We start from the raw sequence: 22,666 nt of genomic DNA, 5'->3' as shown, positions 1-22,666 counted from the left end.
AAACAATGCTAACCGAGATCAAACGTACACCCAAATTCGATATAGTATTAGCTTTGTATTAAAAATACTAGCACCTGCAAATATTATATCCTAGACTAGTATTAGCTTTGTATTTACTATTTGAAAGTCAAATAGAAAGTTAAGTGTGTTAACCCATGTTTCGAATCCTGTTATTCTGCGGAGCCAGAATTTTTATTAAAGAGAGTCAAAATATAAAGAAACAAATTCACCAAGAAGTTTAGGGGTGTCATTATATAGTATATATACATATTTTTAAAAAGGTAGTATTTATGAACGTGCGTTACACGTTAATAATGGCACATGATAATTTAAATATTTATTTATATTAAGGAACAATAAAATTTAATTAATAAGAGAAATTTTATGTATAATAATACAACAATCATCTAAATACCGAAAAATATTATTACATTAGCATAATACACGAATTTAAAATAAAAGGACATCATCAAAACTTACACAAATGATCAATTTTGTCATGTTAGTTAAATAATTATGTATTATGGTTTAAAAGTATTTAATGTGATGGTATCTAAACGAACACTTCTTTGTAGACAATATTATTTTGTGTATGTTTCCTCCTAATGCTTTGGTTGCTCTGCCTTAACCAAAACTCTTGTTGTCGATCTTGATATCCCTCTTGAAAGTGAAACATACAGTTGTTCGTGCAAGAAAATATATTGCGGTAAATATAGTCTAATATTTAGGATGTTTGTCATTGTACTTTATTTGTTATATTTACAAAATATAAACATACTAAAAATTATTTTCACACAAATTTAGAAGGATATTCCTTAGTTTCGGAAGACGAAAGTTGAATTCATGGATAAGAATATACTTAGAAGCACATTGACCAGTATCATAATTTTTGCATGTATGATGTTGTTGTCAAAACTTCTATTGTAATGACCCAACCGGTCGTTTTGAGTATTACAACCCCGTTTCCACATCTACTGCTCAATTTGTGCTTTACAGTTGTTATGTGACTCGCTGTGGCGCAAGGCCCAAATATGGCATTCAGCCTAATTTACAGAAATTTTTTCTAAAACATATAAGTATCATATGGTTTCAACAAAGTATGCAATTTTACAGTTGCAACGGGACGGACCAAGTCACAAATCCCCAACAGTGCACGCTCACACGCCCGTCACCTAGCATGTGCGTCACTAAAAATAGTAGAATGATACAAAATCCGGGGTTTCATACCCTCAAGACTAGATTTACAATCGTTACTTACCTCAAACCGGTTAAATTTCTACCCCGCAATGCTCTTGCCTCTGGACTCGGCCTTCAAATGCTCCAAATCTATTCACAATCAGTACAATACCATCAATATGCGCTAATGGAATGAATTCCACAAGAAAAGCTTCAAAATTAGACCAAAACCCGAAATTGGCTCAAACCCGGCCCCCGGGCCCAAATCTCGAAATCCGACAAAATTTACAAAACTAGAAATCTCATTCACTCACGAGTCTAACCATACCAAATTCATCAAAATCCGACATCGTTTGGTCCTTCAAATCCTTAAATTACTCTCCAAATATTCCAAGCCCTAACCCCTCATTTTCACTAATTATCATGATTAAACAATGGAAAATCACCATATATACAAGTATTAGGCCTCAAGTGACTTACCTCAATGAAACCCCCTTATTCCCTCTTCAAATCTCTCCCAAAAGCTCCAAAAACCGAATAGAAATGGTGAAGAATGCACCAAAATCGCGAAGGGTTCTATTTATGGTTTATGCTCAGGTTTTTCGCACCTGCGGCCATTTTTTCGCACCCGCGTGACCGCACATGCGGTCCAAGGAGCCGCACCTGCGCAACTCATTTATGCGCCCAGGCTCCGCATCTGCGGCAACATCGTCGCACTTGCAAAGGCGCATCTGCGCGTTTTCCTCCTCTTCTGCGAAGCCTGCCCAACATTCCCCTTTCCGCATCTGCGCCCCAGGTTTCACACCTGCGGGCTCGCAGATGCGACCTCCAACTCGCACTTGTGCAACCTGCCTAGTCCAGCGTTGCTCGCACCTGCATACTACCCACTCGCACCAGCGGCCTCGCACCTGCGAGGCTTTCTTCCGCAAGTGCGAAAATAGCAGTAGCAGCAACTCCAGCTGCAAATTCCAACTTTGACAATCCGTTAACCACCCGGAATCAACCCGAGGCCCTCGGGACCTCAACCAAAAATACCAATAAGTCATATATCAACATACAAACTTAGACGAATCTTTGAATCACTCAAAACAACATCCAAACACCAAATTACCCTCGGATTCAAGCCTAAGAACTTCTAAATATCCAAATTCGGCAACCGATACTGAAACCAACCAAACCACGTCCGAATGACCTCAAATTTTGTACACACATCACAAATGACACCACGAACCTACTTCAACTTCCGGAATTCCATTCCGACCCCGATATCAAGTTTTCCACTGCCGACCAAAATTGCCAAATTTCCAATTTCGCCAACTCAAGCCTAATTCTACCACGGACCTCCAAATCATATTTCGGACGCACTCCCAAGTCCAAAATCACCTAACGGAGCTAATGGAACCATCATAATTCAAATTCGAGATCGTTTACACATAGGTCAACATACAATTGACTTTTCCAACTTAAGTTTCTACTTAAGAGACTAAGTGTCTCAATTCATTTTGAAACCACTCCGGTCCCGAACCAACTAACCTGATATAACATAATATAGCTGAATAACACAAAAAGAAGTAGAAATGGGGAAAACGGGGCTATAACTCTCGAAAGGACCGGTCGGGTCGTTACATCCTCCCCCTCTTAAACATTTGTTCGTCCTCGAACGGGTCTAGAAACATACATGGAGTCTCGAATATGCGTGGATATCTACTCCACATCTCCCGCTCGGTCTCCTAGGTGGCCTCCTCCATAGGCTGACCTCTCCATTGCACCTTCACTGAAGCTATATCCTTTGACCTCAACCTTCAAACCTGCCGATCCAAAATAGCCACCGGCTCCATATCATAAGTCATATCACCCTCCAACTGAATCGTACTAAAATCCAAAATATGGGACGGATCTCCAGTATACTTCTGGAGCATGGAAACATGAAACACTGGATGCACACTCGACAAGCTGGGTGGCAAGGCAAGCTTAAAAGCCACCTCTCCTATCCTCTGAAGCACCTCAAAAGGCCCAATAAATCGGGGACTCAACTTGCCCCTCTTCCCAAACCTCATAACACCCTTCATGGGTGATACCTTCAGCAAGAACTTCTCCCAAACCATAAAAGACACATCACGGACCTTCCTATCCACGTAGCTCTTCTGCCTATATTGCGTTGTGCGAAGCCGCTCCTAAATCAATTTCACCTTATCTAATGCATCCTGGACCAAATCTGTACCTAAGAGCCTAGCCTTACCCGGCTCAAACCATCCAACCGGAGATATACACCTCCTCCCATATAAAGCCTCATACGGAGCCATCTGAATAATCGACTGATAACTGTTGTTATATGCAAACTTCGCGAGTGGCAGAAACTGGTCCCATGAACCCCCAAAGTCAATGACATAACACGCAACATGTCCTCCAATATCTGAATAGTGCGTTCGGACTGCCCGTCCATCTGAGGGTGAAAAGTTGTGCTCAACTCAACCTGAGTACCCAACTCTCGCTGCATGGCCCTCCAAAACTATGATGTGAACTAAGTACCCCTATCTGAAATAATGAAAACTAGGACACCATGCAGGCGAACGATCTCTCGGATGTAAATCTCATCCAACCGCTCTGAAGAGTAAGTAGTACCAACTGGAATGAAGTGCACGGACTTGGTCAGCCGATCCATAATAATCCAAATAGCGTCGAACTTCCTCGAAGTCCGTGGGAGCCCAACTACAAAGTCCATGGTGATCCGCTCCCACTTCCACTCTGGGATATCTAATCTCTGAAGCAAGCCACCCGGTCTCTGATGCTCATACTTAACCTGCTGACAGTTGAGACACCGAGCCACAAACCCAACTATATCCTTCTTCATCCGCCTCCACCAATAGTGTTGCCTCAAATACTGGTACATCTTGGAGGCACCCAGATGGATGAAATACCGCGAGCTGTGGGCCTCCTCAAGAATCAACTCTCGAAGCCCATCTATATTAGGAACATATATCCGGCCCTGCATTTTCAGCATACCGTCATCACTAATAGTCACATCCCTAGCATCACCTCTCTGAAACCTGTCCTGAATAACGAACAAGTGGGGGTCATCATATTGACGCTCCCTGATACGATCATAAAGAGAAGACCTGGAGACCACACAAGCCAATACCCGACTAGGCTCCAAAATATCCAATCTGATAAGCTGGCCCGCTAAGGCCTGAACATCCAATGCCAAAGGTCTCTCTGCTGCTGGAAGATATGCTAAACTCCCCAAACTCTCTGCCCGGTGACTCAAAGCATCGGCCACCACATTGGCCTTCCCCGTATGGTACAAAATAGTGATATCATAGTCCTTAAGAAGCTCCAACCATCTCCGCTGACGCAAATTAAGATCCTTCTGCTTTAAAAGATACTGCAGACTCCGGTGATCAGTATAAATCTCACAATGAACCCCATACAAATAATGATGCCAAATCTTTAAGGCGTGAACAATGGCTGCTAACTCAAGATCATGGACATGATAGTTCTTCTCATGGGTCTTCAACTGGCGCGAGGCATAGGCAATCACCCTACCCTCCTGCATCAAAACACAACCAATGCCTATCCTCGAGGCATCACAATACACAGTGTAAGAACCTGAAGCTGATGGCAGAACTAACACTAGAGCTGTGGTCAAAGCAGTTTTGAGCTTCTGAAAGCTCTCCTCATATTCATCCGACCACCTAAATGGAGCACCCTTTTAGGTCAATTTGGTCAAGGGCAATGCAATAGATGAAAATCCCTCCACAAAGTGATGGTAATAACCCGCCAAACCAAGAAAGATCCTAATCTCCGTGGCTGATCCAACTCTGCACCGCCTCTATCTTCTTCGGATCCACCTGAATACCCTCACTAGACACCACGTGCCCCAAGAATGCTACTGAACTGAGCCAAAACTCACATTTGGAGAACTTTGCATAAAGCTTCTTCTCTCTCAATCTTTGTAATACAATCCTCAAATGCTGAGCGAGCTCCTCCTGGCTATGAGAGTACACCAGGATGTCATCAATAAATACAACGACGAATGAGTCCAAATGGGGTTGGAATACAGTGTTCATCAAATGCATGAACGCTGCTGGGGCATTGGTCAGCCCAAAAGACATTACCAAGAACTCATAATGGCCATATCGGGTCCTGAAAGTTGTCTTAAGAATATATGAATCCCCAATCTTCAGCTGGTGATAACCGGACCTCAAATCGATCTTGGAGAACACCCTCACTCCCTGAAGCTGGTTGAATAAATCATCAATACGAGGCAAAGGATACTTGTTATTGACTGTGACCTTGTTCAACTGCCTGTAATCAATACACATTCTCATGGAACCATCCTTCTTTTTCACAAATAGAACTGGTGCACCCCAAGGTGACACACTAGGCCGAATAAAACCCTTATCAAGGAGTTCCTGAAGCTGTTCTTTCAATTCCTTCAACTCCACCGGTTCCATTCGATACGGTGGAATAGAAATGGGCTGAGTGCCCAGCACCAAATCAATACCAAAGTCAATATCCCTGTCAGGCGGCATGCCCAGCAGGTCTGCAGGAAACACATTCGGAAAATCACAGACTACCGGAACAGAATCAATGACAAGAGTCTTTGCACTAACATCCCTCAAAAAAGCCAAATAAGATAGGCAACCCTTCTCAACCATGCGTTGAGCCTTCAAATATGAAATCACCCTACTTGGTACATAATCTACAAAACTGCTCCACTCAACCCTCGGAATTCCCAGCATAGCCAACGTCATCGTCTTAGCGTGACAATCTAGAGCAGCATGACATGGAGATAACCAATCCATACCCAATATCACATCAAAGTCAACCATACTGAGCAACAATAGATCCACTCGGGTCTCCAGACCCCCAATAGTCACCACACATGACCGATATACGCGGTCCACAATAATAGTATCGCCCACAAGAGTAGATACATGTATAGATGAAACTAAGGACTCACAGGGCATATCCATAAAATAGGCGAAATACGAGGAAACATATGAATACGTGGAACCACGGTCAAATAATACTGAGGAATCTCTGTGACAAACTGAGACAATACCTGTAATCACAGCATCTGAAGCAATAGCATCTGGTCTGGTAGGGAGAGCATAGAAACAGGCCTGGCCACCCCCTGATCTGCCTCCCCCTCTAGGGCGACCCCTAGCTGACTAACCTCCACCCCGAGCTGACTGGGCGGGTGGTGAGGTAACTGGTGCTGTAGTCGGAGGCTGACTCCTCTACTGAGACAGACCTTCATGACGACGAGGAAACTGCCTCCACATATGCCCAAGCTCCCCATACTCAAAAAAACTCTCTGGTTCTCGCGGCGGAAACTGAAGGGAAGCCCTAGCACCGGGATGACTGGTAGAAGAACCTGGCATGGAAGAGCCCTGAACAGGTGGAGCACGGGACAAACTCTGAACTAGAAGGACACTAAGTGATGAGTGGCCCTGATGAGAACTGTGAGAACCATGGCCAGATGATGCATCCCGATGAAATAGCCGAGCTGACTGAGCCTGCCTGAAATGACGACCTCTACCGTGCTGGAACTGACCCCCAAAAGGAGCAACGCTGAATCCACTCTGACCACAAGGCCTCTTGGCCTCCCTCTCAACCCTCTCCTGACCTTGAACCATCTCAATCTGCCGAGCAATGTCAACAACCTCATCAAAAGTAGCACCTGAAACCCTATCTCTAGTCATGAGCAATTGTAGCTGATAAGTGAGACTATCAATAAACCTCATGATCCTTTCCCTGTCTGTGGGAACCAACCAGATCGCATGACGGGCCAACTCGGAGAACCGCATCTCATACTGTGTCACAGACATATCACCCTGGCAAAGCCTCTCAAACTGTCTGTGCAACTCCTCTCTGCGGGATCGAGGCACGAACTTCTCCAAAAAGACCACGGATAACTGCTGCCAAGTAAGGGGTATTGCGCCAGCAGGTCTACGCCTCTCGTAAGTCTCACACCATTTGAGTGCAGCCCCAGAAAATTGAAAGGTAGTGAATGAGACCCCACAAGTCTCCAAAATACCAGCAGTACGGAGTATCCTCTGACACATGTCCAAAATGTCTTGAGCATCCTCTCTCTCTGTGCCACTGAAAGGTGGTGGGTGGAGTCTCCCAAACCTCTCCAACCTACGCTGATCATCCTCAGGCATAGCAGGAACCACATAATCCTGAGCAACTGCAACCGCCTGGGCTGGTAGTGCCTCCGGTGTCTGAAGTCCCTGAATTACCTGCTCGGGTGTGCGAGCGACGGGAGTCTGAGTGCCTCCCCTGGCCTGAGAAGTGGATAAGGCCGTCAAAATAGAGACCGCCTGAGCAAGGCCAGTACACACTGTCAGAATCTGAGCTAGGGCCTCCTGAAGGCCTGGAATCATAATAGGCACAGGTGGTGCCTGAGCTGGTGCATCAACAACTGGAACCTGGTCCTCATCTGGGATAACCGGTGGATCTGCAGGTACTGCCCCAGCAGCTGTACGGGCTGCACCTCTGCCCCTACCACGGCCTCTACTGCAGCCTCGGCCTCTCGCGGCCCTGGCTGGTGGTACTGGTGGCTGGCCCTCCTGACCGATAATATGAGTCCTCACCATCTGTGAGAAAATGAAACAACAGATGTTTAGTTACTAGAATCAACAGATTCGCACGACAAGAATTCAAGAATGTGGAGTTTTCTAAAGGTTCTGCAGCCTCTCAAAGATAAGTACAAGCATCTCCGTACCGATCCGCAAGACTCTACTAAACCCGCTCATGACTCCTGAGACCTATGTGATGTTGGGCATATTTCGATATATGTTGATGTTACTTTACCCAAGTTTTAACCACTTTTTGATGCTATTTGAGCTTTAAAATACCCAACATGGTTTAATTATTGGTTTTATGACTAATTGAGTTGTGTGTGATGATTTAGGGTGTTTGGAGTGCAAAATTATGAAGAAAAGGTGCTCTAGGTAGAGGAAGAGGGGTTGGATGCGTCGCATCCAATCTAGAAAAAATCAGATTTCGTGCACCCTTAGCAGTGAAGTCGGCCCATAGCATCCGCCTTAGCATCCGCACCTGGGCAAAACTAGGAAGTCAAGGACGAGGTGGATGCGATGCATCCACCCTAGCATGCAAAGGTGGGAAGTCGAGGACGAGGTGGATGTGACGCATCCACCCCAGCATCAATCCCTGAAGCTGATTTGGATTAGGAATAGGAGAACTTTGGCCCACGATTTTTGTACGCAATATATAAGCTAAAAACGCCTCTTTTAGGGCATCTAACATATCGGGAGGAGGAGAAAAGCCACGAAAAAGCTGGGGAACCACTGAATTCATCTTGAGTTCTTATTTTTCCTTCTTTTATTGATTCTTATGCACTCTTATGAATTTTTTGATGATTGCATGAACATGAGTGGCTAAGAACCCTATTGTTCTAGGGTCATGAGTATACATGAATATTGATGTTCGAAGTTTAATTTGACGAAGTTGATTTTATCAGATTGGGTTATTTATTTAATTCTATTTTTAATTAATTTGTTGAGTAGCTAACAGTAAATTACTATCTATGAATCTAGAGTTGAACTCGAAAGTGGGAAGTCTAGATTGCATATAGAATTAAATAGAGCAAGTTCGTAAACCCAGGCATCGGGGAACGGATTCGCAATTAGGATAGAAATATACCTAATTGTCTTGTTCGGTTGAAATACAGGAAGTGTAAATGCATTCTTGTTAATATTAATTCCATAGACATATAGGCATTAAGTTAGCTTGAATAGGCGAGTAAGAACTCGACAGATTCTTATGAGTAATATCAACCCTGTCAATCAACAATCCAGATAAATTAATTAGTTATTTTAAGCTAAGAATGCAACATGATTGTTAGATAACCCGTGACCCTGGAATATTATCTCCCATTTATTGTTATTTAAAACTATTTAAGTGTTGTGTTGAACTCTAGTATTCCAATAATTGATAGTTTTTAGGTAGTAAATTAGACAAATATCTATTTTATGAGAAATCGCTGGAATCGATAAGCTATTTGAGTTTAAATTAGTCAAAAGTTAATCATAATTCTTCGTGGGAACGATACTTTATTCACTACTCTATTACTTCACGACCACGTATACTTGCGTGAGTGTGTTTGGTCGCAACAAGTTTTTGGCGCCGTTGCCGGGGACTTAGAAATTAGCTACTTGACTGAGTTAAGCTTTTATTACTTATTTGTTCAAGTTTTAATTTTCAGTTGGCGTTGTTTGTGTTAACGCAGGATCTTCTCTTGAATGCGGAGGAGTAGAAGTGCAAACAACTTCCTTCCTTTTGATCCAGAAATTGAACGAACACTTCATAGAGTGAGGAGGGAAGTCGAAGCTAGAACGAGAATAGAAAGAGAGTTGGACATCGTAGTTCAACCACAGCCAATAGAGATGGCAGGTAATGAGGAGCGTCCGGTGATAGAAGCCGCAACACCCAATCTTGCTAATATGACTCAGGCTATCGTGAAGCCTGACATCACGGGGCATTTTGAACTCAAACAGTACATGGTACAGCTGATTCATTCCACAGGGCAATATGTGGGTCTATCTCATGAAGACCCGCAGAGGCACATTCAGAACTTTTTAGAAATTGCGGACACTTACAATTATCTGAATGTTTCCAAGGACTATGTCAGGCTGACATTATTCCCCTTTTCATTGTTGGGGGAAGCTAAGGAATGGTTGCAAAAGGAGCCCGCGAACTCAATCCACACTTGGGATGATTTAGCAAGGAAATTCCTAATCAAGTTTTTCCCCACTAAGAAGACAAAATCGCTGAGAAGCCAAATTCTTGGGTTCCAATAACGGGATGGCGAGACACTTCATCAAGCTTGGGAAAGATACAAGAAGCCACTCAGAGACTGCCCACATCATTGTCAGACTGATGAGGTTTTGGGTCACACTTTTGTTGATGGCTAGACGAGGCATCAAAGATGAATCTTGATTCAGCTTGTGGGGGTAGTTGCATGGCAAGGCCGTATAGTGAAATACAACTCTTGCTAAATAACTTCACCGCTAATGACCATAATTGGCAAGGAGATGGGGACGCAAGAAGAGTAATTAAACAGAAGGCAGCTGGGGTGATTGAGCTTGATGACTTCTCAGCCATGAGAGCAGATATTGCAAAGCTGGAAAATCAGATGAACAAAATGACAATGCAACAAACACAACAGATGCAACATGTACAGCAAATGTCTATTTGCTGCGAACTATGTGGTGACAGTCATATGAGTGACATGTGCCCCACGAATCCTGCATCTATATACTATGTGGTGCAACAAAACAGAGGTCCGATAAATCAGCATGCACAATATGGGAACACTTACAATCCAAATTGGAGGAATCATCCTAACTTCTCATGGGGCGGAAATCAATAAAATCAGAATCAGTATAGGCCTCAAGGAAATTTCAATCAGCCTCAGAAGTCACCCCAACAAACAGAAGAGAGTACGAATGACTTGCTAAAAAAGTTATTACTTGACAATCAATAGCTTAGGACCGATTTCAGAAATCTTGAGAGGCAAATGGGGCAGTTAGCAGCAAATCAAAATACTAGACCTACAGGCTCTCTTCCCAGTGATACAGAGAAGAACCCTCAAGTTAATGCAGTTACACTCAGAAACGGGAGGGAACTAGAGGAAGTGCCAAAGAAAAGAATGGACAAACCTATACCTGAGGGGGAGCTGACCCCTAAGGCAATACACGGGTCAAAGAAAAATGATGCAAGTTCAGAGCCAGTGGAGGTTTAGTCGGCGGTTTTATGACTCTATTTTGATGCATATAAATGTTTTGGGCCGAATGCCCTATTTTACTAAAATGCCCGAGTGGCTTGAGAGGTTTATGACTGAGTGAGGCCGAGGGCCTGATTTGTGAGGATGAGTGTGGATCGGTTCTGCCCGCCTGCAGCATATTTTATTATTATGGCACGTGAGTTGTCCGTGCAGCATGTGAGTTGTCCGTGCAGATTATAGCGCTTGGGCTGAAGGAGCCCCTCCGGAGTCTGTACACACCCCCAGTGAGCGCATGTACCTACTAAGTGCGAGTGCCGAGTGCTGAGTGACTGGGAGGCATAAGTGATTGTGAGGTATGCCCGAGTGGCAAGAGTGATTGTGAGGTATGCCCGAGTGGTAAGAGTGATTGTGAGGTATTTCCGAGTTGCACGAGTGACTATGAGTTTTGCCCGAGGGGTTGTATATGAGTGATGTTTTGCCCGGGGGGCTGTTTATGATTTCATCATTTTTTTCTCACTTTTGCATTGATCCTTTGTTTGAAAACTATTGGAAAAATATCTTTAAATGATTTTTACTGGAACCGGGTTTAAACGAGATGATTTGATTCAAACACTGATTTTTAAAGCCTGTTGTACTTTAGTGAGATTTCATGATATGAACGTTATATGCTTTATTGCTCGTCACTACTACTCAGTCTTTATTTATTATTGTTACTTACTGAGTTGGCATACTCACGTTACTCCTTGCACCTTTTGTGCAGATTCAGGTGTAGCTGGACACAGTAGCGGTTATTGAGTATTCTGGTTGCAGATTTTTCTTGGAGATAGCAAGGTAGCTGTTTGGCGATCGCAGCTCCTGCTCTTCTCCCTCTTATCTTCCTCTAGTTGTATTTAGCTATTTTCCAGGCTGAGTTAGCCTTGATATTGTTAGACAGATTGTAGTAGATACTCGTGACTAGTGACACCCCGATGTCGGGCTCTTCTTTTTCGCACTTTTGTTTTCTTTGATTTGAACTCCTTAAATGAAGGTTTTATGTTAAATAGTATTGAAATTATCTTTGAAATAAAAATATCAGTTTGTTTGGAAATGAGTCAGCTTGCCTAGTTCCACGATAGGCACCATCACGACAGATTAGGTTTTTGGGTCGTGACAATATCATTGTTGTTTGGGCTGATTTCATGATTATTGAGAGCCCGAGAGACTAGAGAGATTTATGACTGAGTGAGGCCGAGGGCCTGATTGTGAGATATTATATTATAGCACGTGAGTTGTCCGTACAACACGTGAGTTGTCCGTGCGGATCCATATATTATACTATAGCACGTGAGTTGTCCGTGCAACACGTGAGTTATCCGTGCGGATCCAGATATTATACTATAGCACGTGAGTTGTCCGTGCGGATCCAGAAATTGATACTATAGCACATGAGTTATCCGTGCGGATTATAGCGCTTGGGCTGTAGGAGCCCCTTCGGAGTCTGTACACACCCTTGTGAGCGCAGGTACCTACTGAGTGCGAGTGCTGAGTGTTGAGTGAATGGAATGGCTGAGTGACTGTGGTCCTGAGAGGATGCATTTGATTTCATTATTGTTGCACTTCAGCTGTCATATATCATTGTTTTTTTTTTTTTGAAAATTTCTGAGAGAGATTATCTTATGATTCAATTGAACTTGACATGAAATTACTGTTTTGGCCTTAAATGTTGAACTTGAAAGCATGCCTACCTTATTATGTTGGAAGTTACTGTAATTGGAATCAGTTGTGAAGCTCGTCACTACTTTTAGTTCTTTATTTAGTATTGTTACTTGCCGAGTTAGTTGTACTCATACTACACCCTGCACCTCGTGTGCAGATCCAGGTACTTCTGGACACGGTGGTTGCTAGTTCTCGGATTTATATGTTGGAGATTATCGAGGTAGCTGGTTGGCGTCCGCAGACCTTGACTCTCTTTCCTTTCAGTTGTTTTTGTATTGTTCTATATTTTCAGACGGTGTTTTTAGCAGTAAGACTTTGTTATCATTTAGATGCTCATGTACTCAGTGACACCGAGTTTTGGGAATGTATTTTATGTCAGTGATTTGTGAGATTTTCTATGAAATTCAAATATTATGTTTTCAAACTTAAAAGAAATTTATTGATGTTCGATGATTGAGTTGATTTAAATAAAAGAAATTATTATGTTTTAAATTAAATAGTTTTACATCCAAATTAGTAGTTATCTGATGCTTTAATTTAAGTGCAAATGTTATTTTCTTCACCCAAATGAATTCTAAAATAAATTTATTTCTTTGTTAATTTCTTACTTGATTAAAAAAGAATTATAAACTTACTTTATTGAAAATAAATTGATCTTGCGGATCTTATATACTTTTATTATGTACACGTGAGTTGTCCGTGTGGTTGTGATAGAAATATGGGCACGAGGTGCCGTGAAAAATATGAAAGTGGGCTGAGGCCGGTAATTTTTATGATTGTAAAATGAGGTATCACATGGTAACTTTTACTTGAAAATATATTTATTGGAAAGTATTATACCCTGAAAATCTTTATTTGAAAAATATATAGGCGAAAGAATTTGTATTTGAAGGACTTGATTAATTGGTTGTACTTGTGTTCCTTATTTGTCTGAGCAATAATTATGATGTTCTTATTGCATTGTTGTTATATCACTGGTTGATTTTGTTGTTATCATTGCTAGTTATTTTTCAGTATTATTTTGTATACTATATTGCACAGGTTAATAGACTAGTGAGTGTCTTGACTGTACCTCGTCTCTACTCCACTGAGGTTAGTCTTGATACTTACTGTGTACCAACCGTGGTGTACTCATACTACACTTTTGCACATTTTTGTGCAGAGCCAGGTATTGGAGGTATCAGACCCGGACAGAGTTAGAATGTGATTGAAAGAATTCAAGGTAGAGCTGCTTGGTCGTCGCAGTCCCTTGGAGTCTGTTCATTTCATTGTACTGTTAATTTTTAATCAAATAGTATTGTATATTTGGTCCCCATGATCATTCTATGTATTCAGTTAGAGTTCGTGACTCAGTACTACCAGTCTTGGGAGGTTGTATATTCACTTTTGTTCCGCTGTTAATTTTGATTACCTATTAAAAAAAATGGATTCAAAATGTAATTGAAATCGGCTTACCTAGTCTTAGAGACTAGATGCCATCACGACGCCTGTGGTGAAATTTTGGGTCGTGACAATATGATATTTGCAAGTAATGTTTGACATAAAAATATTATTTCGATTCCGCCGGAGGCATGTGATGATCCAAAATGTCATCTTTAAATTTAATAATTAATTCTGTGTTGTAAGACCTCGAAGAGCACTATTTATCATTCCTCGACTTGAGTGGCACAGTCCGTAAAATTTTTCGGAAAGTTTTTATGTGAAAAATGGATTAAAATGTGATTTTGAGCTTTAACACTCAGTTGAGTTGACTTTGGTCAATATTTTGAGCAAACAGACTCGGATCAGTGTTTTGATAGTTTCGATAGGTCCGTATCGTGATTTGAGACTTGGGCGTATGCCCGAAATCAAATTCCGAGGTCCCTAGCCCGAGATATGGAATTTTGATGAAAACTTAAAAGTTTAAGTTCAAATAGTGACCAGATATCGAATTATGTGCAAACGACCCCGAAATAGAATTTGGATGATTTCAACAGTTCCATATAATGATTTTGGACTTAGGAGTGTAATCGAAATTTTATTTGGAAGTCCGTAGTGAAATTAGGCTTGAAATGGCTAAAACAAGAATTTAAGTTTGGAAGTTTGACCGGGGAGTTGACTTTTTGATACCGGAGTCGAAATCTAGTTCTGAAACTTTTCGCAGCTCCGTTATGTCATTTATGACTTGTGCGCAAAATTTGAGGTCAATCGGAGTTGATTTGATAGGTTTCGACATCGAATGTAGAAGTTAAAAATTTTAAGTTTCATTAAGCTTGAATTGGAGCATAATTCGTGGTTTTAGCGTCGTTTTAGGTGATTTTAGGTTTCGAATAAGTTCGTATGATGTTTTAGGACTTGTTGGTATATTTGGTTGAGGTCCCGAGGGCCTCGGGTAAGTATCGAGGCTATGACCGAGGTCGACGGCCTGAGGCGAAGCCAGGGACGAGGCTCAGTATCGAAGCCACGATCGAAGGTCCAGCTCGAGGGCCAGGATCGATACCCAAGATCGAGGGTCACAATCGAAGGCTCATGCTCAATGCCGTGATCGAGGCTATGACCGAGGTCCCATTCGAGGCCCACTTCCGAAGGCTGTCTGGGCAGTTTTATAAAAAAAGGGCATTCGTCCCATTCGCCATTTTTAACAAATTGGAGCTTGAGCAGAGACGATTTTGGATAGATTTTCAAGGAAAGACATTGGGGTAAGTGATTCTAACTCGGATTTAGTCTATATACACAAATATATCATTATTTTCACCATTTAATTAATATTTTGAGATTGAAATTTGGGAAATTTTTGAAATCTCATAGAAACGAATTTTCGAGCTTTCGGTATCGATTCGGAGTCGGATTTGAGTGAAACTGGTATGGTTGGACTCGTAATTGAATGGGTTATCGGATTTTGTAACTTTTGCCGGATTCCGAGATGTGGACCCTACGGACAAATTTTTAATTTATTTCGGGATGTTTATTGAAAATATAGTATTTTCTTATAGAATTGATTCCTATAAATTTTAGTGATTATATCGAATTATTTTTAGTTAGATTCGAGCTAATCGAAGTTGGATAATCGAGGAAAATTTCTACTAGTGGATTAAATTGGAGCAAGATGAGGTAAGTCTCTTGTCTAATCTTGTGAGAGGGAAATTACCCCATAGGTAATTAAAGTAATAATTGTTGCTAATTATGGGGGCTACGTACACAGAGGTGACGAGAGTCTGTGCGTAGCTACTATTAATACTAAAGTCCGGATAGTTTAGGACTCAAAGCATGAATTACTAGTGTAAATTCCAATAGCTCCGTATAATAATTTTGGACTTAAGAGCGTGATCGAAATTTTATTTGGAAGTCCGTAGTAAAATTAGGCTTGAAATGGCTAAAACAGGAATTTAAGTTTGGAAGTTTGACCGAGGAGTTGACTTTTTGATACCGAAGTCGGAATCCAGTTCTTAAAGTTTTCATAGCTCCGTTATGTCATGTATGACTTGTGCGCAAAATTTGAGGTCAATCAGAGTTGATTTGATAGATTTCGACATCGAATGTAGAAGTTGGAAATTCTAAGTTTCATTAAGCTTGAATTGGAGCATAATTCGTGATTTTAGCGTCGTTTTAGGTGATTTGAGGTTTCAAATAAGTTCGTATGATATTTTAGGACTTGTTGGTATATTTGGTTGAGGTCCCGAGGGCCTCGGGTGAGTTTCGGATGGTTAACGAATCAAAAGTTGGACTTAAAAAGCTGCTGCAATTTTTCCTTCTACTGGATATTTTGGGTTGTGATCAAGCCCAAGATCGAGCCCAGGGTTGGCAGCCTGAGGCGAAGCCAGGGACGAGGCTCAGTATCGAAGCCACGATCGAAGGTCCAGCTCGAGGGCCAGGATCGAGACCCAAGATCGAGGGTCACAATCGAAGGCTCGGGCTCGATGCCATGATCGAGGCTATGACCGAGGTCCCGTTCGAGGCCCAGTTCTGAAGGCTGTCTAGGCAGTTTTATAAAAAAAAAGGGCATTCGTCCCATTCGCTATTTTTAACAAATTGGAGCTTGAGCAGAGACGATTTTGAATAGATTTTCAAGGAAAGACATTGGGGTAAGTGATTCTAACCCGGATTTAGTCTATTTACGCAAATATATCATTGTTTTCACTATTTAATTAGTATTTTAAGATTGAAATTTGAGAAAAATTTTGAAATCTCATAGAAACGAATTTTTGAGATTTCGGCATCGATTCTGAGTCGGATTTGAGTGAAACTGGTATGGTTGGACTCGTAATTGAATGGGTTGTCGGATTTCGTAACTTTTGCCGGATTTCGAGATATGGGCCCCACGGACGAAATTTTAATTTATTTCGGGATTTTTATTGAAAATATAGTATTTTCCTATATAATTGATTCCTATAAATTTTAGTGATTATATCAAATTATTTTTGGTTAGATCGAGCCAATCGAAGTTGGATAATCGAGGAAAAGGCCTACTAGTGGATTAAATTGGAGGAAGAGGAGGTAAGTCTCTTGTCTAATCTTATGAGGGGAAAATTACCCGATAGGTAATTAAAGTAATAATTGTTGCTAATTGTGGGGGCTACGTACGCATGAGGTGACGAGAGTCCATGCTTAATGCTAAAGTTCGGGTAGTTTAGGACTCAAAGCATGAGTTACTTGTGTAAATTGTATTCTTTGTTTAATTAATATTATTTGATATATATATATATATATATATATATATATATATATATTGTGAATTGTTAGATAAGAATATTAAAGGATGAAAACCTCATATGCTTGATTTTCTGTTTAAATTAATTAATTATTAAGAGAAATTGTTCATCCTCTCGAATTGATCTTATAATAAATATACTCTCTTTCCGTAGATACATAAGAAAATGTCCTCCTTTCTTGTGGAGCGGGCCGAACGCCTCGGCAGGATAGATGCATCTATGGATCGTGCGGCACGTCCCTCGGCAGTGTACACAAAACTTTGGATCGGACCATACGGCCTCGGTAGAAATCGTGCTTAATAATAATAATTACACGATACTTTGATAGTTTATTGTAGCTTGTGAAGCTCATTGATAAATTGAAAATATTTGGAATTTAATGAATTATTATTCCTGTTTGTTAAGGAATTATTGTTATTCCTGTAAATGAGGCTAATTGATAAATTTGGAAATTTATTGAAATTGAAGGAATTTAATTAATATATTGAGAATTATTGCATTTGAAGGACTTTAATTATTTCTGCTGGTTAAATAAATTATTGTTATATTCTGTGTATCATGTTGATCTAGATATTCTAGTTTTATTTTAATTATTATTATTGACCAATAGTGAGTGTCAAAGTCGGCAATCTCGTCTCTACCACTTCGAGATTAGGACCTGAGGCAAGTACTAGTGGGGGACCTATCGACTTACACCCACGTTATCCAGAGGCATAGTGGTGAGCTTCCTTTTTGAGCCGTTCTGCAGCTACCAGTGTCTCTTCTTATATTTTTAATTCTGCCTATTTTCATTTCAGACAGTATTTGGAGTTTTGTATAATCTACTAGATGCTCATACACTTGTGACACCAGGTCTTGGCACACACATTGGTAGAATTTGGTGTTTTATTATTTTTCTTGGATTTAAATTTTATCGATATATGTTTAATTTATTAGTTGGCTTGCCTAGCTGTAGTGTTGGGCGCCATCACGACCTATAGGTGAAACTGGGTCGTGACAACATGGTATCAGAGCACTAGGTTCACGTAGGTCTCACAAGTTATGAGCAGACCTAATAGAGTCTTGCGGAATCGGTACGGAGACGTCTGTACTTATCTTCGAGAGGCTATAGGGTGTTAGGAAACTACTTTTCTTAATATTCCATCGTGTAATTGATGTAATACTAAATATCCTTCTCTTATTCTCTTACAATTGGTGAGAACGCGCTCTAATGAGGTTCCAGACCAGGGAAGAGCTACTCCCCCAGTTTCTAGAGGCCGAGGCAAAGGTCGAGGGAGGGCTCCAGCCCGTGGTAGAGGGCAAGGACATCCCAGGACTGTTCCAGTTATGCCGCTAGTGGATCCAGTAGAGAACCCCATTATTGAGGAACAGGATGAGGTGCACGTGGCAGAGCCAGCTCCGGTGGATTTCACATTTGCACTGGGATTTCAGGATGTCATGGGTCGTATGCTGCGGTTCATTGGCAATATGACTCAGGCCGGTTTATTTCCCGCAGACCCAGCCACATCCCAGGCGGGCGGGGGAGCACAGACCACTACCGCACAGGCTCATGGACAGGTAGCTGCTGTATATCAGACCCAGGGTGCACTACCCGTGGGTGGAGCCCAGCCAGTGGCAGCAGCTACACCTGAGCCCACGCCAGTTGTAGCCGCTGATCCTCAAAAACTATTGGACGGATGGACTAGACTACATCCTCCTATCTTTGGGGGTGAGCGACATGAGGATCCCCAGAATTTCATTGATCGGTTCAAGGATAGACTGTTCAACATGAGGATATTGGAGTCTCATGGGATAGACTTTGCTACTTTTTAGCTAGAGGGCAAAGCTCGTAGATGGTGGCAGTCTTATGTTCTTGGCAGACCAGCAGATTCTCCTCCCATAACTTGGGACAGGTTTACCCGTATCTTCCTGGACAGGTATATTCCACCCTCCCAGAGGGAAGAGTTGAGGTTTCAGTTTGAGCAGCTCCAGCAGGGTCAGATGTCAGTGACCGATTATGAGGCAAGGTTTTCTAAGTTATCTTGCCATGCACTTATGATACTCCATACTGAGGTGGAGAGAGTGCAGAGGTTTATTGCGGGTTTACATACTGGCATTCAGGCCACTATGGCTCGAGAGGTTGAGATAGGTACTTCTTATGAGCTAGTCGTGGAGATAGCCCGCAGGATTGAGGGTGTACGTCAGCGGAGTCGAGAGCAGGTTACGAGAGATAAGCGGTTTAGGTATTCTGGAGAGTTCAGAGGTGCTTCGTCTGGAGGCAGAGGTTAGTTCGTGAGAGGGCAGTCCAGCAGGCCCCCATATCCAGCACCACCGCCTCCTCGAGGTGCTCCAGTGCAACCCTCTCTCAGTGTTATACCAAAGAGTTCTTATCGCCCACCAGTTATTCAGGGTTCTTCTAGTGGGTATTCAGGTCACCAGGGACAGACTTTTAGTCAGCAGCCCATCGCACCGAAGAGTTGTTACGAGTGTGGGGACCCAGTCACATGCGGAGATTCTGCCCCAGACTACGGGGTAGACCAGTGCAGCAGGGTCAGCAACCTATGATTACTGCACCTGTTGCTCCACCAGTAGTCTGACCACCAAGAGGTGGAGGGCAGGTGGGTAGGGGCCGTCCTAGTGATGGAGGTAAGCCAGGCAGAGGCTAGCTAGTTGGTGCTCCAGCTCGGTTCTATGCTTTTCTGGACAGACCAGATGTAGAGGCCTTAGATGCCGTGATTACAGGTATTATTTCTGTTTACGGCAAAGATGCCTCAGTATTATTTGATCCAGGATCTACGTATTCATATGTGTCATCTCTATTTGCTCCATTCTTGGGTGTTTCTCGTGAGTCCTTGAGTACTCTTGTTTATGTGTCCACTCGTATGGGCGATTTTGTTGTTGTGAACCGGATCTACCGATCCTGTATTATTACATTCTGTGGTTATGAAACTAGAGCAGATCTCCTATTGCTTGAGATGACCAATTTTAAAATTATTCTGGGCATGGACTGGTTATCTCCATATCATCCTATTCTAGATTGTCATGCCAAGACTGTTACCTTGATTATTCCAACATTGCCTAAGCTGGAGTGGAAGGGTTCGTCTGTTAGTTCATTTAATCGAGTTATTTCTTTTATAAAGGCTCAACACACGGTTGAGAAGGGTTGTTTGGCTTATCTAGCCTATGTTCGGGATACTACTACAGAGACTCCGTCTATTGATTCAGTGCCTGTAGTTCGGGAATTCTCCGATGTATTTCCTTCAGATCTTCCAGGTATGCCACTCGATCGTGATATTGATTTCTGTATTGACTTGGATTCAGATACCCAGCCTATATCTATCCCACCGTATCGCATGGCTCCAAAAGAATTGAAAGAACAGCTTGAAGAGTTACTAGCCAAAGGGTTCGTCAGACCGAGTGTATCGCCTTGGGGTGCACCGGTATTATTTGTGAAAAAGAAGTATGGAACAATGCGGATATGTATTGATTATCGCCAATTGAACAAAGTCACTATTAAGAACAAGTACCCGTTACCTCGTATTGATGATATATTTGACCAGTTGCAGGGTGCTAGGGTGTTCTCTAAGATCGACTTGAGGTCGGGGTACCATCAGTTGAAGATTCGGGATTCGGATGTTCCGAAGACTACTTTTCGAACTAGATATGAACATTATGAGTTTCTGGTGATGTCCTTTGGTTTAACTAACGCCCCGGCAGCGTTTATGGATTTTATGAACAAGGTATTTAGGCCATATATTGATTCGTTTGTCATTGACTTCATTGATGACATCTTGATCTACACGTGCAGTAAGGAGGAGCATGAGCAGCATATGAGAGTAGTACTTCAGACGCTGCGGGAAAAAAGTTATATGCTAAGTTCTCTAAATGTGAGTTTTGGCTAGAGTTTGTAGCATTTTGGGGGCATATTGTATCGGGCGAGGGCATTAAGGTTGATCCCAAAAAGATTGAGGCCGTTCAGAATTGGCATCGTCCCATTTCGGCGACTGAGATCAGGAGTTTTCTGGGTTTAGCAGGTTATTATCGTCGGTTCGTGGAAGGTTTTTCATCTATTGCAGCACCTCTGACCAAATAACCCAGAAAGGTGCTCCGTTCCGATGGTCCGATGATTGTGAGGTGAGCTTTCAGAAGCTCAAGACAACATTGACTACAACACCAATGATAGTGTTGCCATCCGGTTCGGGGATGTATACAGTGTATTATGATGCTTCACGCGTTGGCTTGGGTTGTGTACTAATGCAGGAAGGGCGAGTTATTGTATATGCTTCACGCCAGCTGAAGTCCCACGAGAAGAATTATCCAGTACATGATTTGGAGTTAGCTATGATTGTTCACGCTCTTAAGATTTGGAGGCATTATCTTTATGGGGTGTCTTGTGAAGTTAACACTGATCATCGCAGTTTGCAGCATTTGTTCAAGCAGAGGGATCTAAAGCTGAGACAGCGCAGATAGCTTGAGTTACTAAAAGATTATGATATTAGTATCATGTATCATCCAGGCAAAGCAAATGTGGTTGTAGATGCCTTGAGTAGAAAGGCGGAGAGTATGGGTAGTTTGGCTTCCATTTCAGTAGAGGAGAGGCCATTAGCTTTGGATATTCAATCCTTGGCTAACCGACTTGTGAGGTTGGACATTTCAGAGCCCAGCGGAGTTCTTGCATATGTTTTAGCTCAGTCTTCACTATTTGAGCAGATCAAGGCTCGCCAGTATGATGATCCACACTTCATGGTTCTTCGAGAAACGGTACTACGGGGTGGTGCCAAGGAAGTTACTATTGGAGTGGATGGTGTTCTGCGGCTCCAGGATCATCTATGTGTTCCTAATGTGGATGGACTGAGGAAACAGATCCTAGAAAGGCACACAGTTCTCGGTATTCTATTCATCCAGGTGCTACGAAGATGTATCGTGATTTGAGGTAACATTATTGGTGGAGGCGAATGAAAAAGGATATAGTTGAGTATGTAGCTAAATGTCTAAATTGCCAGCAAGTTAAATATGAGCACTAGAGGCCAGGTGGCCTACTTTAGCAGATGACTATACCGGAGTGGAAATGGGAACGCATCACTATGGACTTTGTAGTTGGGTTGCGGCGGACCTTGCGGAAGTTTGATGCAGTTTGGGTCATTGTTGACAGGTTGACCAAGTCGGCACATTTTATTCCTATTGTGACTACGTATTTCAGAGAGGTTGGCCCAGATTTATAATCAGGAGATAGTTCGGTTGTACAGTGTGCCAATTTCTATCATATCAGATAAAGGCCCTCAGTTTACTTCACATTTCTGGAGAGCAGTACAGAGTGAATTGGGGACCCGTGTAGAGCTCAGCACAACCTTTCATCCGCAGACCGACGGGC

This window comes from Nicotiana tomentosiformis, chromosome 12 (assembly GCF_000390325.3).
Source record: "Nicotiana tomentosiformis chromosome 12, ASM39032v3, whole genome shotgun sequence".
In the NCBI taxonomy this organism is placed as follows: domain Eukaryota; kingdom Viridiplantae; phylum Streptophyta; class Magnoliopsida; order Solanales; family Solanaceae; genus Nicotiana; species Nicotiana tomentosiformis.
The sequence above is the reverse complement of the archived record's forward strand: the minus strand, read 5'-3'. Positions refer to the sequence as shown.